The following is a 27737-nucleotide window of genomic DNA, read 5'->3' on the forward strand; positions in this document are numbered from 1 at the left end:
GTTTGGGGAGTGTTTTTTGGAAGGGCCATCCTGCGTGACACTGCAGTGCCACTCCTAGATGGGCCAGGTGTTTGTGTCGGCCACTAGGGTCGCTTAGCTTACTCACACAGCTACCTCATTGTGCCTCTTTTTTTCTTTGCGTCATGTGCTGTTTGGGGAGTGTTTTTTGGAAGGGCCATCCTGCGTGACACTGCAGTGCCACTCCTAGATGGGCCAGGTGTTTGTGTCGGCCACTAGGGTCGCTTAGCTTACTCACACAGCTACCTCATTGCGCCTCTTTTTTTCTTTGCGTCATGTGCTGTTTGGGGAGTGTTTTTTGGAAGGGCCATCCTGCGTGACACTGCAGTGCCACTCCTAGATGGGCCAGGTGTTTGTGTCGGCCACTAAGGTCGCTTAGCTTACTCACACAGCTACCTCATTGCGCCTCTTTTTTTCTTTGCGTCATGTGCTGTTTGGGGAGTGTTTTTTTTGGAAGGGCCATCCTGCGTGACACTGCAGTGCCACTCCTAGATGGGCCAGGTGTTTGTGTCGGCCACTAGGGTCGCTTAGCTTAGTCATCCAGCGACCTCGGTGCAAATTTTAGGACTAAAAATAATATTGTGAGGTGTGAGGTGTTCAGAATAGACTGAAAATGAGTGGAAATTATGGTTTTTGAGGTTAATAATACTTTGGGATCAAAATGACCCCCAAATTCTATGATTTAAGCTGTTTTTTAGTGTTTTTTGAAAAAAACACCCGAATCCAAAACACACCCGAATCCGACAAAAAAAATTCGGTGAGGTTTTGCCAAAACGCGGTCGAACCCAAAACACGGCCGCGGAACCGAACCCAAAACCAAAACACAAAACCCGAAAAATTTCAAGTGCACATCTCTAGTGTATATTCCACCCCTTCTAACCTACTGTATGTACTGTGCCTAAGATGATTGCCTCATCTGGTACTGCCATGGAGGTGAACAATTTGCAGAACAGGTGATTCTGTGGGTACCATCCAGTGGCATCAGAACGGGAGGGCAAGGGGGCAGCATGCCCCCCCCCCGAAAAAAAAAAATATGAGAGAGGCGCAGGCACGGGGGAGCGCTTACCTCCTACACCCGCAGCGACTTGTCCTTTAAAAAGTCTGCCCTCACAGCATGCTAAGCCATGCGCTGTCCAAGCCGGTTCTTCACTAATGCATTCCTGGAAAGAGGCGTGGCCATGCTGAACCTGCTGAAACATCCCCGCCTCCTCCCAGTAATGCATCAGTGGCTTGGACAGAGCATGGCATAGCACCAGGGGCGCTTTAAGAGAGGAGGAGGCCCGTGTTCAGCCTCCTCCGTCGGGCTCCCTCCTCTCTGACGGCAGCGCTGAGAGTCTGAGCACTAGATCGCTCAGACTCTACTGCGCATGCGCAGATCTCCGGGAAAATGGCCCGGCGGCCATTTTCCCACAGATTCCTCTACTGCACATGTGCAGAACTCGGTGAAAATGGGCCATTTTCACAGAGTTTTAATACCGTCGTGGACAGTGCAGTGTGTGTGGTGGGGGCCCCCTCTGGACTCGGGCCCGTGTGCACCGCACACACTGCACCCATTATAGAAACACCAGTGCATAGCACCCTGCAGTGGCAAACTTTTTAAAGGACAAGTCGCCGCGGGTATCGGAGGTGAGCGCTCCCCCTTTCCCCAACCTCAAAACATTATGGCGCCCCTGGTACCATGCACATTGTATTCACATGTTGTATTCTCCCACTGTAATTATTGCAGTGTGCCCAAGATGGCTTTTACCAGTGTTTATCTCTTACACACACACGTACTAAGTACTAACATACATAACTAAGACACAATGGATGAAGCTACACCATCAGTTCCTGAAGCCCCTTTGTCTAAAACTGACCCATAATCCTTTGCCCACAGTGGTCAGTGTATTGGACTGTAGCTCACACCATGTAAGGTAAAAATCACTTAGAAGCCACCTAATACCAATGACAGAAAAAAGAATCCCTGGTGCGCTTAAATACTATATAAATAAAATATAAATAGCGCCCCTTGGAGACAAATAGAATCTTTCACCGTGATTCCAAGTATTACATCGTTAAATTAATGTGACTCCACGTGGCGCTACTTAATACCATCAGAAAAAAATTGCTTACACATTAGAGTACTGTAGAGTTCAATTCTCACAGATGATTTGTTTTGATTATCGCTAAAATACAAAAAACATACAAAGCATAGTGCAACTCGGTCCCACTCACATATAAGATGTAAAATTATTGCGTGTAGTAACAGTGATAGTGCAACACCGTCTTTTAAATGAGACAAGTATTTAATAAAAAAATGCACTCACAAACATCAAGTAAAAAACAACATATAGTAAACCGAAGATATTCCCATGGAATGGACTGCTGTAGGAGGAAACCTTATGGTATAATCACCACAAAGTCCCGGTAACTCAGGCGTCCCCACCGGTTCAAAACCGCAGCTCCAATCCACAAGTCCTCGTCCCACACAGTCTCCCTGCTTCAGTTTACTATATGTTGTTTTTTGTTTTGTGAGTGCATTTTTTTTTTTTTAAATTCTTTATTTTTCATTTTGCAATATAGAACATTTTCCAAATATGTCAACATACATATCAAAAATAGAACGTAGAGAGCATTCTCATATCTTATCAACTGTAGTTACAAAACATCAGTAAGTGGTTGCGAAAAGGAGAGATTAACAGATCCATATATGTTATCTTAAACTGTGTAACGTTCGGCAGAAGTTACAGAATCTGAAATAAAAAGCAACCCCGTAACAATATCGCTTAGTGACACCGAATTTAAACAAGGTGTGGGGTAGTAGACATTTGGAAACAAACAAAGAAAGGAGGACAAGGGGAAGAAGGGAAAAGGGAAGAGAAGAATGCGGGGGGGGAGTAAACAGGCCATAGACGTAAAACATTTAGAGGGCAATGCGGGGGTCTTAACAACCTCCATCGTCAGTGTGTATTCAGGGTGCATAGTCAGCATAGGTCTTAGTTGTTTTAAAGTCAATCCAAAGAAACCAGGTAGCTAAATAGTCTGAGTATTTGTCTAAGGCGGCCGAATAAACATCCTCCATATGCATGTAAAAGTCAATGCGTTGGAACCATTCCCATATTGTCGGTGGGTTAGTGGATCTCCAATGCACCGGGAGTACAGCTCTTGCCGCATTATTTAAGTGCTTAAGGAGGGATTTCTTGTAGCGGGAAAGGGGTATATCTGAATGTGATAATAGCCAAAAGTCCGGACCCGGTGGAACTGGGCCTCCCAAGATCTTTGTTGATAGATCCATAATTGTATTCCAAAATGGGGCAATTGATGGGCAGTCCCACCATATGTGGATCAGAGTATCAGTATCCCTACTACATCGCCAGCATAGGTGTTATGAGCCACGGCTGTGGCTCATTCCTGTTTTGCAGTTTTGTATTTCATGTTATACTTCTGTTTATGTTCCCCGTAGGTGTCATGGGGTGCTCGGAGCTCACCCTTAAGGAGGGGATACTGTTATGAACCACAGGTAGTGGTTCATTCCTATTTTATGTTTATAAAGTTGTCTTGCATGCCAGGATTTCCTGTTGCTCTGTTTTAGAATACTCTTGTCTGCTGCCGCTGGTGAGTCTGTGTAATTGCAGCTTGTTCCCTTGTGTTCAGCCTCACCTGGCTGCTAATTGCATCTGGTCAGTTGGAATCATGCAACAAGGCAGCTGCATGGGATTATTAATTAGGCCTCTCTGTTATATGCTGGCTGTTTGCAATTCACAGATGCTGGTGATATTTCCTGGGTTTTCAGTTTGCTTGAGTTCTGAGCTTGGTTCCTGCTAGTTCCTGAGCTTCCTGTGTCGATTCCTGTGTCAGTCCCTGTGTCGATTCCTATGTCTGATCCCGTGTCCTGCCGTGAGGCGTTCCTGTCCTGAGGTCCAGTACCTTTGCCTGTGCAAGTTTCTGGCTTCTTGGTGTCCACCGGTCTGTCGTTTGGGATTCTGCCTGTCCTCCAGTTCTGAGAGTCTGTGTCAGCAGCATTGGGAGTTCCTGTCCGTTTGCCAGTATTCGTACCGGTTCCGTGAGTAGCGGCACGGCCGCGTCCGTTGGCTTAGGCCGCTGTATTCCCTTATTATTTCTGTCACTGGTGTTTTGCAGAGGGTTCTGCTTATGCTGTCACCGCCGGTACACAAAAGTATAGTCGGCGTGTGGTCAGCATTTCCTTTGTTGTTCTTTTCCTTTGGCGGCAAGCCGCACATACTTTGGCTTTAGGTTTGTTAGTAGCCCCTGGCCTTGTTGTTTAGTCAGAGGGCCCCTTGTTATCACCCTGTCTCGGTTCACTCTTTGTCTCTCATTAAGACCTGAGGGGGCATCGAAGTTGGGCAGACGTAATCCGCCCTTCAAACGCGGCTGCCATGGGCTCAAGCAACCATAGTCTCGCAAGAGTGTACTGACAGCACGGGTGAGACAACGGAGATAGGGCGCCAGGGGCTATTCCCTTTCCATTCCCCTTTCCCAGCATTACGTCCTGGTGCTCTGGACTCGCTTCATAACATCTCCCTTGTTCTGAGCACCAGGAACCTAACATTATCACCAGCCATACCACAAAAAAGAAATAAAACTTTTTTTTTTTCTTTTTTGGCCCAGTCCAGTGTCTAGTCTAGAATCCAGTCCTGTCTAGATTTCAGTGTGTTAGAATCCAGTCCGGTGTTAGAATCCAGTCCGGTGTTAGAATCCAGTCCGGTGTTAGAATCCAGTCCGGTGTTAGAATCCAGTCTTGTCTAGAATCCGGTGTTTAAGACTGTCTAGAATCCGGTGTTTAGAATCCAGTCCGGTGTTTAGAATCCAGTCCGGTGTTTAGAATCCAGTCCGGTGTTTAGAATCCAGTCCGGTGTTTAAAAAAAAAAAAGTCTTGTTTTGTTTAGCAAAATTTAGTCTTGCCTTGCCTTGCCTTGTCTTGTCTTGTCTTGTCCTGTCTAGTTTTAAATCCTCCTATGTCTACTATGCAAGCCCTGCAGGCATCTCTCGCAGCCCTGAACTCTGTATTCAGTGCTTTGAGACCAGAGCGACTAGAAGTTTTGCAGCAATCCCTAAAGCAACTGCAAAACCTTCTGACTAAAATCTTGCTCATTTTGCCAGAAGTCGTTGAGAGTACATCTATCTCTAAAGAGACTCTTGTTCACAGTATGGTGACAAGAGAATCCTCTGGTTTAATTGAAGAGAAAAGGTTTAAAAGTTTTCTGCGGCCCAGGCTCTCAGAAGAGGAGCGTCTGCGTCGCAGAAACTTAAACTTATGCCTATATTGTGGGGGTTTAGGCCACTATCTGCAGACCTGTGAGTTGCGCAAGCCAAAGTGTGGTGACGAGTCTTGCCCTCTGGCCAAGTTGAGTCAGGATACAAGACCTACTCCTGTCTCTACTGTGGCAGAGGTACTTGTCACACAACCCACACTAAAAAGCTCTCTGTCCTATAATTGGGGTCCTTGGGCAAGGGAGCCCCATTATAGATTCAGGAATCAAAAAAGAATGTTTTTCTCCTCTCTTGAGGTTCCTGTGGAAGCGGAGTTGCAAGCCCCTGGAGTGGTGCCCGATGCCCAGGGTCCTGGAGTGGTGCCCGATGCCCAGGGTCCTGGAGTGGTGCCCGTAGCCCAGGGTCCTGGAGTGGTGCCCGTAGCCCAGGGTCCTGGAGTGGTGCCCGTAGCCCAGGGTCCTGGAGTGGTGCCCGTAGCCCAGGGTCCTGGAGTGGTGCCCGTAGCCCAGGGTCCTGGAGTGGTGCCCGTAGCCCAGGGTCCTGGAGTGGTGCCCGATGCTCAGGTTCTTGGTGCGGTACCCGATGCCCAGAGTGCTGGAGCGGTACCCGATGCCCAGAGTGCTGGAGCGGTACCCGATGCCCAGAGTGCTGGAGCGGTACCCGATGCCCAGAGTGCTGGAGCGGTACCCGATGCCCAGAGTGCTGGAGCGGTACCCGATGCCCTAGCTTATAGAGGGACATCAAATATTATAGTTCAGGTGTCCATACCGGAAGGGGTCTCAGAAGCTGTCACCCCAGGTAGGGACTTGAAACGCGCAACCCAAGAAAGGGTCTCTAAAACCATAGTTCTTGAAGGGAACTCGAGAAGCAAAACCCCAGAAGGGATCTTTGAAGTAATATCCCCAAGTGGGGTCTCGAGAGACGCAGCCCCAAAGAAGGGTCTAGAAGTCGCTTCCCCAGGAAAGAACTTAAGAAGCATAGCATTAGTGGAGGATCTGAACGTTATTGCTTCAGCAAAAGTCCCGGAAGTCATAGTCCCGGGAGAACTTTTGATAATTATCGACTCAGAGAGGGAGGCCGATGGCCCGATCCCAGTCAGGGAGGCCAACGGCCCGGTCCCAGTAAAAGAATCCGAGGTGCTGGCCCCAGCGGGGTTCCCGGAGGCCACTGCCCCAGCGGGGTTCCCGGAGGCCACTGCCCCAGCGGGGTTCCCGGAGGCCACTGCCCCAGCGGGGTTCCCGGAGGCCACTGCCCCAGCGGGGTTCCCGGAGGCCACTGCCCCGGGTGGGGTTCAGAAAGTCACTGCCCCGGGTGGGGTTCAGAAAGTCACTGCCCCGGGTGGGGTTCAGAAAGTCACTGCCCCGTGTGGGGTTCAGAGAGTCTCAGCTTCGAGTAAGGTCAATAGTGACCAGGTCCTAGCAAAGCACTCCAGTCAGTCAGATGAGAAGGAAACAGATCCTGACTCTGATATCTCAACATCCATAATCTTTGATGGGGACTTAGCCCAATTTCTGGCGCTTTACAAACACTATTACATTATTATGTTGTCTAGACCATTTCTGGGCATCACTCCAGAGAACCTTGTGCTCTATCTGATTTATTCTTTTAGAGGAGAGCCTTTTGAGTGGGCGACCAGCTTAATGAAAGCTGAAGATCCCATTCTTCAGGATCCCCCAGCATTCAGTGATGCAATTATTAAAAGATATGGTTCCAAAGAAATTGATTCAGGTTCGTCTAGGTCAGCCGTCTTGTCTGCTGAGAGTCCACCAAATACTGCAAACTCAGCACAAGAGTCCCAGCCCGTTGTTTTGACTGCAGGATGTGCTTTTTTGACTTCTTCTAATATTAGTACTTTACCAGAAAGTTCAGCTCCCAAGGGTAAGAGACCTGTCTCTGATTTGAACGCAGCCTTGCTGGGTGGTACCATCAGTTCAGACAATGTTTGGGGAATTACCTTGGTCAGACCTAAAGAGCTTTGTAAAAAGAAGAAGAAGAAAAAGAAATAATTTTTGACTCTTGCCTTGATAAAAAAAAAAAAAAAAGATTTTTTTTTCCCCCCTTGTCTTGTGTCCAGTGGCCACCATCAAGGGGAGGGCACTGTTACAAGTTGTTGCTACAACTTGTTTTTTTTTTTTTTGTTTTCTTGTCTGTTAGACCAGTGTGTCAGGTTTTTTTTTTTTTTTTGTATCCCTTGTTCTGGATAGTCTGAATTTTGGGGTCTTTTGACCCCTCCTCAAGGGGGGGGTGATGTTATGAGCCACGGCTGTGGCTCATTCCTGTTTTGCAGTTTTGTATTTCATGTTATACTTCTGTTTATGTTCCCCGTAGGTGTCATGGGGTGCTCGGAGCTCACCCTTAAGGAGGGGATACTGTTATGAACCACAGGTAGTGGTTCATTCCTATTTTATGTTTATAAAGTTGTCTTGCATGCCAGGATTTCCTGTTGCTCTGTTTTAGAATACTCTTGTCTGCTGCCGCTGGTGAGTCTGTGTAATTGCAGCTTGTTCCCTTGTGTTCAGCCTCACCTGGCTGCTAATTGCATCTGGTCAGTTGGAATCATGCAACAAGGCAGCTGCATGGGATTATTAATTAGGCCTCTCTGTTATATGCTGGCTGTTTGCAATTCACAGATGCTGGTGATATTTCCTGGGTTTTCAGTTTGCTTGAGTTCTGAGCTTGGTTCCTGCTAGTTCCTGAGCTTCCTGTGTCGATTCCTGTGTCAGTCCCTGTGTCGATTCCTATGTCTGATCCCGTGTCCTGCCGTGAGGCGTTCCTGTCCTGAGGTCCAGTACCTTTGCCTGTGCAAGTTTCTGGCTTATTGGTGTCCACCGGTCTGTCGTTTGGGATTCTGCCTGTCCTCCAGTTCTGAGAGTCTGTGTCAGCAGCATTGGGAGTTCCTGTCCGTTTGCCAGTATTCGTACCGGTTCCGTGAGTAGCGGCACGGCCGCGTCCGTTGGCTTAGGCCGCTGTATTCCCTTATTATTTCTGTCACTGGTGTTTTGCAGAGGGTTCTGCTTATGCTGTCACCGCCGGTACACAAAAGTATAGTCGGCGTGTGGTCAGCATTTCCTTTGTTGTTCTTTTCCTTTGGCGGCAAGCCGCACATACTTTGGCTTTAGGTTTGTTAGTAGCCCCTGGCCTTGTTGTTTAGTCAGAGGGCCCCTTGTTATCACCCTGTCTCGGTTCACTCTTTGTCTCTCATTAAGACCTGAGGGGGCATCGAAGTTGGGCAGACGTAATCCGCCCTTCAAACGCGGCTGCCATGGGCTCAAGCAACCATAGTCTCGCAAGAGTGTACTGACAGCACGGGTGAGACAACGGAGATAGGGCGCCAGGGGCTATTCCCTTTCCATTCCCCTTTCCCAGCATTACGTCCTGGTGCTCTGGACTCGCTTCATAACATCTCCCTTGTTCTGAGCACCAGGAACCTAACAATAGGGGGGAAACTGAGGGATAAAATTTATGTAGAAGAGACGGGCATCTATACCATCTCGTCAGTAATTTGTATTGTGTTTCCACAACGTCCAGGCTAGTGGAACATTGTGCCATAACCCTGCAGTGTGTCCCCCATTGGATCTTGATTCCCCGATGTATTAAGTCTTTATCCCAGGCGTCACAAAAAGAAGGGACAGTAGGAAAGGAACCCTGTTGAAGAATCTTGTAGACCCCTGACACTACATGTGAGGGGGCTATCTCTTGGCTGCACATGGATTCAAAGGGAGTGAGAGCCTTATAAAGGTCTATCGCCTCTCTTTGTGAGGTAATAAAGTGGTGTACCTGGAGGTAGAACCAATAGTCTTTGGCGGGTATGTTGCCCGTTTTCTGTATTTCAGAGAACGTTTTGAGTTTGCCATGTGCAAGCAAGTGAATTACCCTAGTCACGCCCGCCCCCCCCCCCCCCCCCCCATCAAGAAGCAATCTTATTAGACCTTCCCGGGGGAATAGCGGATTATCGAAAATAGGCATAAGGGATGTTCGTTTAGACGAGATTCCCATCTTGTAGCGAAGCGTCCGCCATAAAGTTAAGGTGGGCCCCACAGTGGGATGTGTTGAGCGACGAAATCTGGAGACCAGGGCACTGCCTGTAGGTTAAGATTGGTGGAAGAAGACTCCAGGTCAACCCACTGCTTCCTATGGGAAGTGGGGCGGGACCAGTCTACAACTCTATGTAGTAGTGTGGCATGGTAGTATGTAGTAATCATAGGTAGTTGTTGTCCGCCTTGAGATTTCAGCCTAGATAAATGGCTATGCTTGAACCTGGGTTTCCGGCCGCCCCAAATGAAATGGCTTATCGCCTTGTGTGCTTCAGCTAAGAATTGAGGGGGAAGTTTCAAAGGGACGGTTTGAAAAAGGTATAGCAACCTGGGGAGAATGTTCATCTTCACTATATTTATACGGCCTAGCCATGAGAACCTCTGCGTGAGCCAGTGCCTCATCTCCTGTCTCAGTTTGCGAAGTAGGGGGGTATGATTAATATTAGCTATAGTAGTGAGTGCCGATGGGATTTGAATTCCTAAATATGTAATATGGGATTTTTGCCATGTGAATTGGAATGATTGCGACAAGAGGGATGCCGTGGCAGGTGGGAGCGTGACATTCATTGCCATGGATTTCGAATAATTAATTTTAAAGTTCGACATGTCTCCGAACCGCGCAAATTCTTTCATAAGGTTGGGTAGTGAAATCAAAGGATTCGTTATGACCGCCAATAAGTCATCTGCAAAGAGTGCCAGACGATGGTCAGTTTTGCTCACCTGCAGGCCTGCAATGTTAGGGTTGCATCTGATCGCACGGGCCAGGGCCTCCATGCATAGAACAAAGATTAAGGGTGACAGCGGGCATCCCTGGCGTGTGCCGTTGGAGATTAATATGGGTTCAGAAAGGACGCCATTCACCCTAACCCGAGCCGACGGGGCCCTATATAATGAGAGAATCCTCTGCAGGAAAACATATCCCAGACCCAAGCGCCGAAGCACTGCCTCCATAAAGTCCCAATCCACCCGATCAAAGGCCTTTTCTGCGTCTGTGGAAAGGAGCATGAGGGGAGTATCAGTTATCTGCGCGTGTGCTATCAGATCAATGACTCTAATAGTATTATCCCTTGCCTCTCTGCCCATAACAAAGCCGACCTGATCAGGGTGTATTATATCAGGCAGTAATGGTTTAAGGCGATTAGCCATGAGTTTTGCAAATAATTTAACATCTACATTTAATAGCGATATTGGCCTATAGCTAGAAGGGAGCGTCGGGTCCTTAGAATCTTTTGGGATGACAGTAATATGGGCGCTCACGGACTGGCTCGATAGAGGAGCCGCTGATGATATGGCATTGCAGGCCTGCAGGAGAAGGGGGCCGAGTTTATCCTGAAAGGCCTTATAGTATGTGACTGGAAAACCATCCGGTCCTGGGCTTTTACCGTTAGGAGACGACCTTAGGGCGGCCTGCAGTTCTTCCCCAGTAAAAGGATCATCTAGGGCCCGGGTAATGTCCGTTGGGAGAGTCGGGAAAGTGATTTCATCCAAAAATTTCTGTATGTATGTATGTATGTGATCGTTGCGTGCAGTTAATGTCCGCGTAGAGGTCAGGTTGTACAAGGCTGAGTAATAATTATGGAAAATCTCCGCTATCTCTGTGTCAGAGGCCCGGGATATCCCATCCGCACCCGTGAGTTTAGATATGTACGTTAAGGATCTCTGAGCTCTAAGAGCACGTGCCAGAAGTTTACCGGGTTTGTTTCCCCATCTATGATATTTATGTCGGCATGTACGGAACGCCCTACGGGTACCGTCGCTGAGTAAAGTATTAAGAGCTTGCCTCGCTGTTTGGAGTTCGACAAAGGTGTCCGACGCCAGCGTGGACTTATGAGTCATTTCCAGTTTTTTTATTTTCTCTAATAAGGCGTTTCTACACTCAACCGTCTTTTTTTTTTTCAGGCGCGAGCCTAGTTGAATGCACTGGCCTCTAATCACACATTTATGTGCCTCCCACAGTGTAACCGGGGATACATCACCAGTCGCATTCAAAGAGATGTAGTCGTCTATTGCTTTCTCAATTTGGGCTCGGCAAACAGGGTCCCGCAGGAGTTGTTCATTGAACCGCCAGCGCCAGTGCCTGGGGGGGGATGTCGGAGAGAAAGTGTGAGCGTGATTGGGGCATGGTCTGACATTGTTATTTGGCCAATAGTTGCATCAATCAATAGATCCAGATGGGCATGGCTCACGCAGAGGCAATCAATCCGGGAATATGAGTTATGTGGGGGTGAGTAGAAAGTAAAATCTGTATCTGAAGGGTGCAGAAGACGCCAAGCGTCAACCAGTTGAAAATCATGTAGAACAGCTCTAAATCGTCTGGACTCTCTAAGAGTATTCTGTGGAGATCCAGAGGAGGAGTCCAAGCGGGGTTCAAGGACCCAATTAAGATCTCCTCCGACTACCAAAGTACCCATCAGGTTTTCCTCTATTAGTTCTAATGATTCCCTAAGAAACCGAGTTTGGCCTCGGTTAGGAAGGTAGAGATTTACAAAGGTGAATGTCTGATGGGCTATGGAGGCTCTAACTAGAATCCCCCTCCCATCACCTATCAACATTTCGGAGACATCCAACAGTCTCAGATGCTTGGCAAAAAGAATGGCAACACCCCTAGCCTTCGCTCCAGAATAATCGTTAAAGTAACCATTAGGAAAATGACGAGAGCGAAGACCCGGGGATGCCCCCTGCTTGAAATGTGTTTCCTGTAAGAAAACAACCTCTGCTCCATCAGTATGTAAGGTGTGCATTAGGCCTGATCTCTTTTCAGGGATATTTAAACCCTTCACATTGTATGAAACTATTTTTAAGCTAGCCATATAGAAAAGAAAGCATGGGTCAAGTGACTGAACGATATACCTTGACTACGACTCCGACACAGTGCCGCATCATAAATAGTCTGTGATCGGTAGTGGCACGGGAGGGGGGGGTCAGGTGGGTAAACACATGAGGAAAGAGAGGAAGACATAGGTATTTTAACATTGAAAAAGAGAAGGAGAAACCAAAAAAGAAACATAGACAACAACATATAATAGCAGTCTCTGCATTGATAGCCATGGGTATAGATTAAACATCCCATGGTCTAAGAAATGTACAGCAGAGAGGGGGGTCCAAAGGGTGATACCGGGCTCAACAAATTTAGATAGTTAAGTAAAAGGGTATTTTAAAGGGATACATCATGGTCAGGGAGGAAATGGGTGGAGGAAAACCAAGCAACCACCTCCTCCCACCTCGCCACCTAATCCCACACAGCCCACAGGAAACCTCCCAGGTTAGTTACGTAAATAACTTCTAACATTAAGAGAGTAGTAGGCAATCTCTGGGCAATTGAAGCTCATACATTAAATAACCAGTAAAAAGAACAATGTGAGCATTCAGTGAGGTAACATAAAAAAAGGATATTCCAATTTAGGATGGCACACGCAGTCATGAAATTTCAGATGTTCCTTCTGATCTGCCAGTCCGATTGCGTCGTCTGGGGGCGCCCAGTTTTTTCCAAGGTTCCCTGCGGGGTAGTGCCGTAGTGGGAAGCTGCACAGGGTCTGTCCAATTTGGCAGTGAGATTAACGGTAGACCCAGTGCAGTGCAGAATGATGGGACACCATCATAGTCCTCAAGAACGTATCGGTTCCCATCGCGGGTGACTTGGACGCGTAAAGGAAAGCCCCAGCGGAATCTGATATCTTTCTTCCGAAGAGCTTCCGTGAGGGGATGAAGAAGGCGCCTCTGCTGTAAGGTCACCCAGGAAAGGTCCTGGAAAATCTGTATGTGGTGGCCATTAAAATCTATGGTCGAGGCCTGTCTGGATTTCTGTAGGATAGTCTCTTTCACCTGAAAGTAATGTAGTCGGCAGATGACATCTCTAGGACGCTCCGTGGGCGCTCCCCTCGGCCGTAGTGCCCGATGTGCTCTGTCAAACACTATTTGAGAGCTGGGGTCGGCACCAAGAAGGCCATTGAATATTGTAGTCAATGCCGCAACCAAGCCCTGGGGCTGCACATCTTCGGGTAGGCCTTTGACCCTTAAATTATTCCGCCTGCCTCTGTTATCTATATCATCTAGTCTACGTCTCATATCAGTGGTGGTACGTGAGTATAGAGATACAAGATCGTGGAGGTCGGCGAGCTTGGAGTCCGTTTCATCTCTGTGATCTTCCAGGTCGACCACTCTGTTTGCTACTTGCGTGAGATCAGATTGGATGGTGGAGAGGCTCGCTTGTAGAGAATCATGAATTCTTTTTTCCATATTGGATAAATCTTGTTGAATGTCTTGGCGAGTCGGAAGAGAGCGTAGCTGTATGAGGACTGCCGCCATATCGGCAGAGTCTTTACTGGCAGGCCCTGCTTGGCGGTGTTTTGGAGAGGGCGGGGCCACTACATCCTCCATGATGGTTGACGGCAGGGAGTCAGTGAGAGGGGTGGAGGTGGTGGGGTCAGGGACGGGGGTGCCAAATAGAGTATGAAAGGCTGCAGCTCGTGTGGTTGCGGATTTAGCTTTTGATGCGTTACCAGAGCGGCGCCGTCTTGTCATCTGTCTGAGTGAAGAGAACAGAGTCCAGAACAGGGCCCCGAGAAAGAAAACATTAGGACATATCCCAATTAGAAGTATAACCCGCTATCCCCTCTGCGTGGTTTGGTCTTATTATAGCATAATATATGTCAGGCGAACGCCTGTAAACACTGGAGTCAGCAGTGTGGCAGCATATAGAACCCTGTTGTTCATGTTCCGCTCCTGGGGTTCACATATCCCCAGTGGGGAGGCCGCGTTGGCACCGGCGGCCGTCAGGAATTAGTTGGAGGACGAGGGTCACAGAATCCACGACTCGGCCGAATCTTGCGTGACCTGGTTAAAGGTCGTGAGCGTCTGTGTGGTCGTCTCCCGATCCCGAGACTGTGGGGGCCAGCGGGTAGACTTCAGGTCAGGAGTTTAGGAGGGTGTCCCAGACCTCAAAGGATGCACCGACGTGGGGCGTCAGGTCCTCTACTGTCTGTGGAGCACCAGGATGGCCGCCTCCTTGGAGTACCTCCGTCCGGAGGCGTCAAATGTTCCGCCCTCGCAAGCTGCGACCGCACATGAGGGGCCCAGGTGGTGAAGGGGTACAGAGAGGGGGGCACAGGTGCGTATGTCGGCAAAAAGGGGGGGCAAGCCCCCTCACCTATGCGCAGTTTCCCTTCCCGTCTGGGAGTATAACCAAAATTTAGTCCCCAGCTCCTGCAGAGCAAGAGGGCCGCAACCCGCAGAGCAGGCCTAAGCCCCCTCCCGATTCCGCATCTCCCTCTCACCAATGCCCGAGCGTGGGGACAGGAGGATTGGGGCGTGTATGCTGGGGGTAGCGGAGAGCCCCGGAAGGAGCGAGAAAGGGGCACCCGCAGGGGCACAGGCTGGACCTTCGGGAGGTCAGGGAGGGCACCTCTTACCTCCCGGCTCCCGCCCCGGTTCACCAGGGACCCGCCGCGGGCGTCCCGACCGCCAGATGCTGTGGCGTTGTTGGAGAGAGCGCCGGGTGAAGTGCCGTGCGCCGCCGTCAGCCGCTCTGTGTCTCCCGAGTCCCTGCAAGATGGCGGCCGCCTTCGTTGCAGACCCCGTCGTCCGGAGCTCCAGAGGCCGACCGCGCCGGGTGTCCACGGGGGTATTCAGAGCAAGGCGAGTGTTCAGCAAGCCTCATACATGGCTCCAGGATCGCCGGGGAGGGTGTCTGTATATCAACGCGGCTCCAGGGGCACAAGGCAGGATCCGTGTGTACTCCAGGCCCCGGCTTCAGTCTGGGGGGAGGGCCGCAACCCGCAGGAGCGCTAAAAAGCACTCCCCGATTCCGCGGTGTCCCCCCAGGGCAATCCAAGCCGGTCTGAGGGCGGTAGGAGAGATAAATAGAAGTGGGTGGGTGAGCCCAAGTGGTATAAAACGGGCTCTAAGCAGGGTAATATGCAGGAGCTCACAGGCTGCACGTCCTTCTCCCTCAGCAGCCAGACCACCGTGAGTGCATTTTTTAATTAAATACTTGTGTCATTTAAAAGACGATGTTGCACTATCACTGTTATTTCTTTCTTCAAGTTATATATGAATGAGGACTCTTCTATGAAGCAAAAGCTGCTCTTCCTACATTGTGATTTTCTACACGCAATAATTTTACATCTTATGTGAGTGGGACCGAGCAAATAAAAATAGGATTTTAATACCTACCGGTAAATCCTTTTCTCTTAGTCCGTAGAGGATGCTGGGTACTCCAAAAGGACCATGGGGTATAGACGGGATCCGCAGGAGACATGGGCACTTTAAGACTTTAAATGGGTGTGAACTGGCTCCTCCCTCTATGCCCCTCCTCCAGACCTCAGTTATAGGAACTGTGCCCAGGGAGATGGACATTTCGAGGAAAAGGATTTTTGTTAACCAAGGGTGAGATACATACCAGCTCACACCACAACACACCGTACAACATGGCATTTAATTTAACTAAAATCAGTTAACAGCATGAACCAAAAAATCAGCAACAGGCTGATCAAAACTAAAACACAACCTTTGTGTAGCAAAAGCAATAACCATGAACAAGTACTGCAGATAGAGTCTGCACTGGGACGGGCGCCCAGCAACCTCTACGGACTAAGAGAAAAGGATTTACCGGTAGGTATTAAAATCCTATTTTCTCCTTCGTCCTAGAGGATGCTGGGGACTCCAAAAGGACCATGGGGTTTATACCAAAGCTCCAGACCGGCCAGGAGAGTGCGGATGACTCTGCAGCACCGATTGAGCAAACATGAGGTCCTCATCAGCCAGGGTGTCAAACTTGTAGAATTTTGCAAAAGTGTTTGAACCCGACCAAGTAGCTGCTCGGCAAAGTTGTAGCGCCGAGACACCCCGGGCAGCCGCCCAAGATGAGCCCACCTTCCTGGTAGAATGGGCCTTCACTGATTTCGGTAACGGCAATCCAGCCGTAGAATGAGCCTGCTGAATCGTATTACAGATCCAGCGTGCAACAGTCTGATTAGAAGCAGGAGCCCCAATCTTGTTGGAAGCGTACAGGACAAACAGAGCCTCCGTTTTCCTAATACGAGCCGTTCTGGCAACATAAATTTTCAAAGCTCTGACCACATCCAGAGACTTTGAATCAGCCAAGGCTTCAGAAGCCACAGGTACCACAATAGGTTGGTTCATGTGAAACGAAGAAACCACCTTGGGTAAAAATTGTTGACGAGTTCTCAACTCCGCTCTATCTTCGTGGAAAATCAAATAGGGGCTTTTGTGAGACAAAGTCGCCAAGTCCAACACCCGCCTTGCGGACGCCAAGGCCAACAGCATGACCACTTTCCAAGTGAGAAATTTAAACTCAACCGTTTGTAAAGGTTCAAACCAATGTGACATAAGGAACTGTAACACCACGTTAAGGTCCCATGGTGCCACTGGGGGCACAAATGGAGGTTGGATGTGCAGCACGCCTTTCACAAAAGTCTGTACTTCTGGAAGCGAGGCCAATTCCCTTTGAAAGAAAATTGATAAGGCCGAAATCTGCTCTTTAATGGAGCCTAACTTCAGGCCCGCATCCACACCTGCTTGTAAAAAATGGAGAATCGACCCAGCTGAAATTCTTCCGTAGGAGCCTTCTTGGATTCACGCCAAGACACATATTTTCTCCAAATATGGCGGTAATGCTTCGCCGTTACCTCCTTCCTAGCTTTCAGTAGAGTGGGGATGACCTCACCGGGAATACCCTTTCGCGCTAGGATTTTGCGTTCAACCGCCACGCCGTCAAACGCAACCGCGGTAAGTCTTGGAACACGCACGGCCCTTGCTGTAACAGATCCTCTCGTAGAGGAAGAGGCCAGGGATCTTCTATGAGTAATTCCTGAAGATCCGGATACCAGGCCCTCCGTGGCCAATCTGGAACAACGAGTATCACCTGTACCCTTGTTCTTCTTATGATCCGTATCACCTTTGGGATGAGTGGAAGTGGAGGGAATACATAGACCGACTGATACACCCACGGTGTCACTAGGGCATCCACTGCTACTGCTTGAGGGTCCCTCGACCTGGAACAGTATGTCTGAAGTTTCTTGTTGAGGCGAGACTCCATCATGTCTATTTGAGGAATTCCCCAACGACTTGTCACTTCTGCAAAGACCTCTTGATGAAGACCCCACTCTCCTGGACGGAGATCGTGTCTGCTGAGGAAGTCTGCTTCCCAGTTGTCCACGCCTGGAATGAAGACCGCCGACAGAGTGCTTGCCTGTTTTTCCGCCCAGCAAAGAACTTTTGTGGCCTCCGCCATCGCCGCTCTGCTCCTTGTTCCGCCCTGGCGGTTTATGTGCGCCACTGCGGTTATGTTGTCCGACCGAATCAGGACGGGAAGGCCGCGAAGATGTTCTGCTTGTAGAAGGCCGTTGTAGATGGCCCTTAATTTCAGAATGTTTATGTGCAGACAAGCCTCCTGGCTTGACCATTTTCCCTGGAAATTTTGTCCCTGTGTGACTGCTCCCCAACCTCTGAGACTTGCATCCGTGGTCACCAGGATCCAATCCTGGATCCCGAACCTGCGTCCCTCTAGAAGGTGAGAACTTTGGAGCCACCACAGGAGAGAAATCCTGGCCCTGGGAGAGAGGCTTATCTTCCGGTGCATGTGTAGGTGAGACCCGGACCACTTGTCCAACAGGTCCCACTGAAAAACCCTGGCATGGAACCTGCCAAACGGGATGGCCTCGTAGGCCGCCACTATCTTCCCCAGCACCCGAGTGCATTGATGAATCGACACCCTTGCCGGTTTCAGAATCCCCTTGACCATGTTCTGTATTTCCAGAGCTTTTTCCATCGGGAGAAAAATTCTCTGTAGTTCCGTGTCCAGAAACATGCCCAAGAACGACAGCCGTGTTGTCGGAATCAACTGTGACTTTGGCAAATTTAGGAGCCAACCATGTTGCTGCAGAACTGTCGGGAGAGCGCAACATTTTTTAGTAACTGCTCCTTTGACTTCGCCTTTATCAGGAAATCGTCCAAGTACGGGATAATTGTGACACCCTGCTTGCGCAGGAGCACCATCATTTCCACCATTACTTTGGTGAAAATCCTTGGGGCCCGTGGAAAGACCAAACGGCAACGTCTGAAATTGGTAATGACCAGAGGCGGATTGGCCATAGGGTTTACAGGGAAGTTTCCCGGTGGGCCGGCACACCAGCGGGGCCTGTTTTGTTTGAAGACATGTGGTCCTATTTATAGTCATAATGAATAAGATAATAAAAATAAATAATTTGCATATATGAAAATGACTTTGCCACTTAGCCTGTGTATGCTCTGTCTGCCTGCCTGGCTGACCTATAAGATTGAGTGAATAGTGATTGGGATACGGTTGGTGTAATAAGCAAGAAAATATATCTTTCTAAAGAATGATATCGTTTCCTAAATTATGAAGGTGTATCATATAATGTGCTCATTATATTTAATTTTATTTCTTTTTAACTTCCCCCTTGATGCTGGACATGCCCACTATCTGGAAAGTCTTGGGGGGAGGGTGCTGCTGCCATGGCCCATGGCTAGACCTTATACCTCTGGTGCTGCCCATGTGGGGCCACTAGTACAAATTTTTCCAGGGCCGCTTTTTGTTCCCAATCCGCCCCTGGTAATGACAATCCTAAATAGCAAACCTCAGCTAAGCCTGATGTGGAGGATATATGTAGGTAAGCATCCTTTATGTCGACTGACACCATAAAATCCCCCCCTTCCAGACTGGAAATCACTGCTCGGAGAGATTCCATTTTGAATTTGAATCTTTTCAAATATAGATTGAGGGATTTTAAGTTCAGAATCAGTCTGACCGAGCCATCCGGCTTCGGGACCACGAACAGGCTTGAATAAAACCCTTCTCCCCGATGTGACGGGGGTACTGTGACAATGACTTGCTGTTGACACAGCTTTTGTATTGCAACGCACACCACTTCTCTTAACGGAAGAGAAGCAGGCAAGGCCGATTTGAAAAATCGGTGGGGGGGGGGGGGCACGTCTTGAAACTCCAGTTTGTATCCTTGGGCCACAATTTCCAGCACCCAAGGATCCAGGCCTGAGTGAGCCAGACCCGACTGAAGAGCTTAAGACGTGCCCCCACCGGTGCGGACTCCCGCAGCGGAGCCCCAGCGTCATGCGGTGGACTTCTGCTCCTAGGTAGACTGCAGCGTCTCTGATATGACCCAGCGTCAATAGAACGCTATCCCTATCCAGGGTGTTCAAGTCAGATGATAAGTTATCTGCCCACTTTTCAATTGCACTACTCACCCATGCCGATGCCACTGCAGGTCTGAGCAGTGTACCCGTAGTGACATAAATAGATTTCAAGGTAGTTTCCTGCTTACGATCCGCAGGATCCTTTAGGGCCGCCGTGTCAGGGGACGGAAGTGCCACCTTCTTGGACAGCCGCGCTAGAGCCTTGTCCACATTGGGGGTCGACTCCCACTTTTTCCTATCCTCAGAGGGAAACGGATATGCCATAGTAATTCTCTTGGGAATCAGCAACTTTTTGTCAGGAATTTCCCAAGCCTTTTCAAAAAGAGTATTCAGTTCATGAGAGGGAGGAAATGTTACCGGAGGTTTCTTTCCTTTAAACATACAGACCCTTGTATCAGGGACAGCAGGGTCTTCCGTGACTTCTTTTATTGCCACAATCATGTACTGAATGCTCTTAGCCAGTTTAGGATTCAACCTGGCATCACCATAGTCGACACTGGAATCCGAATCCGTGTCGGTATCTGTGTCTGCTATCTGGGTAAACTAACGTTTTTGTGACCCTGAGGGGGTCTAAGTTTGTGACAAAACATCTTCCATGGATTGTCTCCATGTTTGGTTCTGAGACTCAGATTTGTCTAATCTCTTATGCAACGAAGCCACATTTGCATATAAGACACTCCACATATCTACCCAATCAGCAGTCGGCGGCGCCGACAGAGTCACTCCCACATTCTGTTCTGCCACCACACCAGCCTCCTCCTGGGAAGAGCATTCAGCCTCAGACATGTCGACACACGTGTACCGACACCCACTATCACACTGGGCTATAGGGAACAGACCCACAGTAAGGCCCTTCAGAAAGACAGAGAGGGAGTTTGCCAGCTCACACCCAGCGCCTCACCCGGCCTGAAGGAATATACAATGCCCCAAACCTTGCAGCGCTTTTTTATATATATATATATATATATATATATATATATTCAACACCAAATATACTGTGCCCCCCCCCCCCCCCCCCCCCCCGTTTTTGCACCCTGTTACTTGTGACTGAAGTGTAGGGCTAGAACCAGCGTCTCTGCAGCTTGTTGTGAAGAGAGAGAGAAGATGGCGCTGACAAGAGCTGGAAGGACAAAGCCCCGCCCCCTAAGTGGCGTGCTTGAGTCCCGCTAATTTTTAAACTGGCGGGGGTCTGTATACAGTGCCTGGGCCACTAGTACAAATTTTTCCAGGGCCGCTTTTTGTTACCAATCCGCCCCTGCCTCTATCCCACTCTTTTCCCAGAGACATGACACAGTGATTCAATTATTATATATGTTCGCATGTGTGTATGATTAGTTTGTGAGGAAGACTTTAGGGTCCCCTGTCTTAAATGCCCCAGGCCCCCCAAAGCCTTAATCCGGCTCTGTATATTATCTGTGTATTTTAAAGTTGATTAAGTTGTCTTTGTTCCACTACAAGAAAATGTTATAAAATAGTTTCAATCTAATATACACCATTGGTTTACATTTTATATGCACAATCCATACCTCCGAGCATGACCCATTCCAGGAGGGACAAAGGAGCAGATGTATTAACCTGGAGAAGGCATAAGGAAGTGATAAACCAGTGATAAGTGAAAGGTGATAAAGGCACCAGCCAATCAGATCCTGTTAATTTACTTTTTAAAGCTGATTGGCTGGTGCCTTTATCGCCTTTCACTTATCACTGGTTTATCATTTCCTTATGCCTTCTCCAGGTTAATACATCTGCCCCATAATTCTCTCTACCAGGACTTCCTTCTTAATTTATGATTGCAATCACCTCTGTTGGACTGACTTTCTTATCAATTAAATGATATATGATTGGCATCACTTGTATTGTGCTTAGAGGGAAGTCCAGGTAGAGAGCATTTCTTCCCTCCCGGAATGGGTCATGTAGGGAGGTATACACAATCTAATATACACCCCCTTCCCCCAGGCCCCCATATCTTAAGTGCCCCGGGCCCCCCTAAGGATTAATTCGGCCCTGATAGAGCTTGTAAAAAGGATCTGTCTTGACAGTGCCCGCAGTAACATGAATGGCCCACTGGGGGAAGGCAGTGATAGGGGCCCATGCCTAAGGGGTGTGGGCAGCACAGGCATATCTTTAATGGTGGCAGTATTTGCAATGCACAGGGGCCCGCAGGGTCCAGGGGGGCCCACACCGCACCCATTTTTTTTATACTTGTCCTCCAGAGTTCCGCATCGGCAGCAGACACGCTGCAGAAATCACTGGAAAAATGCATCAGTGGACATTTTCACGGTGCTTTGTGCATGTGCAGTAGCAATATCACCAGGTAGGTGGTCGTCATGCCATTTTCCTGGAGACCTACACATGCGCACTAGACTCTGGGACAGCGCCAGGGTCTTCTAGTGCCCAGAGCCAATTGCTCTGCTGGCTAGAGACGAGGTGCCCCGGATGGAGACTGCACACGGGCCTCATACTCTCTTGATACATCCTTGGTGGCCAGCCACTATAGGGCTGTGGCTAGTCACCACTGAGGCTTGGCCAACCATTAGATAGTGCACGCTCTGGGCCCCTTCGGGAAAAAAAACTAAAAATAATAATAATAATAATAATTTAAAAAAAAAATATATATATATATATATAGTAAATACCAATTGTCGCAGTCATTCACACTTTCTGATCACAAAATATGGTATTGTTCAAACTTCATGTGCTATCAATATTTTTGTATCAATTCTGTGTTTGAACAAATTGTAATTAGTAAGCCAGGTACTTATCAGTCAGAAAAGCCAGGAAGGGTCATGGTCATGCCCGGACGTAACAAGATATAATATATCATAACCTGTGTGTGTATGTTCCCTGACCAAATGTATCAAAATGTCTGACATGCTGTATCCTGTACGTAACCTGTTTGCAGGGCTGCAGAAGGAGTCATTTGTAGAAGGATTGTTTACGTTCGGCTCAAGAAAATGAGATACCGATCTTAAGGTGGCTACACATTAGACGATACGCTCCATGAGCGATATAGTCTAATGTTTTCCCTACCCTCCCGGGTGGCCGATATAGAGCAAACACAATGAACAATATCGCAAACAATATCGTTCAGTGACGCCACCCCGCAGCCGGCCTGTACATGCAGTTTTGGATGATATAGTCCAAATTTTACTGCAGGTACAGACGACAGAGGGGGTCATTAAGGACGCACAAGAGCGCACATCGTTAACGATATTGTGCATACAGATCAGACGATATGCACGAAAATATTGTTAACGATATCGATATTTTGCATATTGTGTAAAATTTCCGTCTAATCTGTACCCAGACCAGTCATAAAATATTATGTGTTTGAAGTATCTACTTCACTCCAAATAAACAAACCTCCTTTTAAAGCCAGATCATGAAATCCAGAGGAGGCTAGGAAATGGGCTAGAGCAGTGGTTCCCAAACTTTTGTGAGTCACGGCACCCTGGAGTGTCAGATTTTTTTTTCACGGCACCCCTAGGCCACACTTTTCTTATTGAGAAATTTAGAAAAAAATATTAGATTAAGTAAATTATGTTTATATGTCATCCTTAGGGTCAGTTATGTGGTGAGGGACAAGATTTGCTTCTGTTTGTCCACATATTTTATAACTGGAAGCCATCAGCACTGGTTTTGCCTATTAAATTGACAATAAACAGTTTGAATTGGTCCTTGACCACCAACCTGAGGCACCCCTGCAAGTGTCCCGCGGCACCCCAGGGTGCCACGGCACACAGTTTGGGAACCACTGGGCTAGAGAGATGTTTCAAGATTCATTGGTTCACTGCTAAAGAATTCTGTGTCAATCTGTAACTGTAACCATTGGGGTTAATTATTTGATTTCAACATGCACAGGGACGGATTGGGAAACAAAAGTGGCCCTGGGAAAGTTTCTAGAAGTGGCCTCATGTGGGCGGCACCAAACCAACTGTAGGTGGAGCCAATACCAAAGTAGGCGGGATTACTTCAAAATGTAATGTAGGCAGAGTTACACCAACAAAAGGCAGAGCATGTCAAGGTAGCTGGACCTAACACATTAAAAGTTTAGAAAGTATTATGTTGTAGCAGGAGTAGTTAAGAAATTAAAACTGGGGTGACATTTAATCCTCTGCACACTCATATCTCAGTCCATCTTCTTCATTTTTCTCTGCTTCTAAGCGGTCAATTCAGTTCAACACATATTGAATAGCGCTGGGAGGGAGCTCCTGGTGCTATTCAATTCAGAGCGATGCTGTCCCTGACTAGAGGATTTCTTCTTGCACCCTTCTAAGGGTGCGAGCCGAAATTCAACAAAACTAGTTCCGCAATGCTGCTTTGTGACCTAAAGCTGTGCAAACAGCACCACGGCGAGGCAGTTTAGTCGGAGAATGCCCGTTCTCGCGACTAAACACCTTATTTAGTCCGGGAATACGTGTATTCTCAGACTTATCATCACGCTGCATTGAATAGCTCCAGAAGCTCCCTGCCGGTGCTATCCAATCCGCGTTGAATTGAATTAACTCCTTAGTCTATCTCCCCCACTAAATCCATCTTCTGAATATGTTTGCTCTCTTAGTCTATCTTCTGCGTGCGTCTCCTCCTCCCTCAGTCCATCTCCTGCATGTTTCCCCAGCCTCTCTTTTCTCATTTTCACACCTATATCATTCTCCCTTATGCATGTTTCCTTCTGTCTATTCACTGACCACCTTCTGCCTTTCTCCTTCTGCACAGTTTCTGCCTCTCTCCCCTTTTATCTGCCAAGCTTCGGCCAGTCACTTGAGGCTTCTGCGCCAATGGGGCAGCCACAATCGGAAGCATGCAGCCACCCTGTTTAAATAGGGGGCACAGCTTCCTGCTGTACCACCTGATCCTACCTTTACTGCATTTCCACTGGGTGAACAATTCTGAGCAATTCGCTTCCCCATGCTTTGCCAATTGTTCCACTTTCTGCTGTCTGTTCCCTATCTGTGTGTATGCCTTCATCTATCAATCACCTGTCTGTTCCCTATCTGTGTGTATGCCTTCATCTATCAATCAGCTGCCTGTCTTTCACCTTCTGTTAGCCTTCTTGTCTCCAGTTTCTTCCCCATTCCCCTCCTCTTAGTGTGTTATCTGTCCCTACCAGGGCTTAAAGTGGCTCTGGAGAGGTGGTGGAACTAATTTTCCCCGCCACCGACTACCCTCCCATTAAGCAGAGGCAGGGGCGATGGTAGGGTGTTAGCCCCCCCCCCCGTAAACTACAAATTTGTGCCCTAACCATACTGTCTAAAGGAACAGTGTACGCAGAAGGTGCGTGTCACAAAAAAAGGTGTGCGGCATCACATGGAAAGGGCGTGTCCACACAATAGTACCCCCAATACAAATTATGCAACACAGTAGCACACTCTTAGGGGGATATTCAATTGTTTGAAAAGTCAGTTGGGTGTCTCTTTTTTCCTATCTAATAGACAGGAAAAAAACGACTTTTCGAACATTTGTATTTCCCCCTTATTGTCATTACACTGTACATAGTGCCTTTATTTCATATTACACCACAGAGTAGTGCCCCATATTCACGCTATGCTACACAGTAGCACCCCTTATACACATGTCCACAGTATCAGTGCCGCTTATATACATAATACCCAAGGTAACAGTGCCGCTTATACACATAATAATGGGCACGGTATCAGTGCTGCTTACATACATAATAATACCCATGGTATCAGTGCCGTTTGTACACATAATAATGCCAACGGTAGCAGTGCCGCTTATACACATAATGGCCATGGTATCAGTGCCACATATACACATAATGGGCACAGTATCAGTGCCGCTTATAAATACATAAAGCCCACGGTTGCAGTGCCGCTTAAACACATAATAATGCCCACAGTAACAGTGCCACTTATACACATAATGGGCACAGTATCAGTGGTGCTTATACACATAATTGGCACGGTATCAGTACCGCTTGTATACATAATGCCCATGGTAGCAGTGCCGCTTACACACATAATAATGGCCACTGTAGCAGTGCTGCTTATACACATGTCCACGGAAGCAATGCCCTTTTTTCACATAATAAATGTCACCCCCACCCCACTTGTCTCACCAGCTCCTTATTCCCTCTGCAGTCCAGCTCCATTGGAGGGGGACTGGGGGAGGCGGGCTAAGGGTATAAGTCTAGCACCGCCTGCCCACCGTCCCTTTTATTTGTGTGGGCGCTGCGGCTACACTACAGCGCTGAACTAAAGAATTCTCCTGGCCGGGCAAAGTGGGCTGGAGGAAATTGATCTGAGAGTATTCCTCTTCTGCATACTGTTACACCCCCCCATCCAGATCTCCATGTTACACTGGCACTACAGCTCTCAATCTTTCTGCAAACTGCAGTACCTGATAGTGGTACATGGAGATCTGTCTGACTGCTGCAACCAGGACAGGCTCCATGTCACCGTTTCTTCCAGCTTCTTCCCCCCTCCCTGCAGACAGGCTGGCATTACAGGCTGGTGGTGGCCAGGAGCGCAGGCAGAGGTCAGAGTAGACTTATACCAGTGGCAGATCTAGACTTTACTTATAGGGGCATTGCTTCTGCATGGTGCCTGTGAGGCAGGTTGACCCGCATGGCGTGGAGGGGTGAGGCTCCTGTACCAGTGCCATAACTAGACATTTTAGCGCTGTGTGCAAAAAACCAGCATCGGCGCCCTCTCCCCACAAATATAAAACTGGGCCAATGTGCGCCATAGGCACGCGCCAAAATATAGGAGTGTGGCTTTTTACGGAAGGGGCGTGTCCACATAGCTACATTTTAAACAGTAAGGCAGGCAGAGCTTCCTTTTACACAGTATGGCAGGTAGAGTTCCCTTTTACACATTAGGCAGGTATTTTACTCAGTACGGCACGTAGAGTACCATTTTACACATTACAGCAGCAGAGTCCCGTTTTACACATTACAGCAGCAGAGTCCCGTTTTACACATTACAGCAGCAGAGTCCCGTTTTACACATTACAGGAGCAGAGTCACCCTTTATTACATATTACAGCATCAGAGAGTGAGTGAGAGTGTGTGTGTCTCAAGTTACCTGTTAGGGCGATGCGGCATCCAGGACTACCAGGCGCAGACACTCATTTACTGGCGCTCACAGTCCCCTCTCCAGTGCTCAGGCTGCGGCGGGTGTCACAGTAGAGGCAGTGGCAGCTTCTATACGGGACCAGGCGGCTGAAGGAGTGCTCCCTCTCCACTTCAGAGGTGGCGGCGGAGCTCACAGCCAGAATTACAGCACGACGGGTAACACCAAATGGCGCGCTCCCCGTCGCTTACAGAGGCAGGCACCGGCGGACAGCGGAAATTTCACTACTCCTTCACTGACTAAAACAGCCGTAGGTAGGGGTGTGCTGCCAGACGGTGCGCCTTCACTGCACTTGCGCTGTGGGCAAGGCACCATTGGCACACACCTAGTTACGGCCCTGACTTGTACAGACACAGAACACAGATGGGGGGGGGGGGGGGGGGGGGTGACACAGTGACTGAGACAGAATACACAGAGGTGGGTGTGACACAGTGACAGGACACTGGGGGGTTGACACTAACATAACACTGAAAGGGCTGGCACAGTGACAGAACACTGGGGGGGTGACACAATGACAGAACAGTTTGGGGGTGACACTAACATAACGGGGGGGGTGACACACTTGACAGAACACGGGAGGGGCGGGTGTGTGAAAAACTTCTTCACAGAACACTGGGGGGGTGACACTTCACTGAACACTATAAATAACATGCGGGGTGGAACGGGTCCATGTCTGGGTGCACCCGCCCCCGTGGATCTCTGACAGTGCCTCCTGTAACCTCACACACAGCCTGCTCCCACCAGCCACACATACACAGCCTCACTCACACACACCTATCCACACATATGTCTCCACACAAGCCCATATATGTATGCACGCATGCGGGGGGGCGGGCCAGCTCTCCTGATTGGGGGGGACGCAGCATAAATTGGTGACATGTGGGGGGTTCATAAACTGGTGGTGTGCAAGGGGGGGTCGGCCGGGCCAGCTCTCCTGATAGCGGCCCGCGGTATAAGGTATAAGCTTTTGAGGGAGGAGGGGGCGGCCGGGCAAGCTCTTCTGATACTGCCCCTTGGCCGCAGAAAGGCATTACCTGTAGACGTGCGGGGGGCGGGGCCAGCTCTCCTTACAGCGGCCGCAGCAAGACATTATTAAGCAGCAAGTATTGTGAAAGGGAGGGGGAGGGCCAGCTCTCCCCATAGCGACCGCTGCCTGCAATTGTTTTAGTAAACGGCCCACAGCCTGGTG

Source organism: Pseudophryne corroboree, chromosome 3 (assembly GCF_028390025.1).
Source record: "Pseudophryne corroboree isolate aPseCor3 chromosome 3, aPseCor3.hap2, whole genome shotgun sequence".
In the NCBI taxonomy this organism is placed as follows: domain Eukaryota; kingdom Metazoa; phylum Chordata; class Amphibia; order Anura; family Myobatrachidae; genus Pseudophryne; species Pseudophryne corroboree.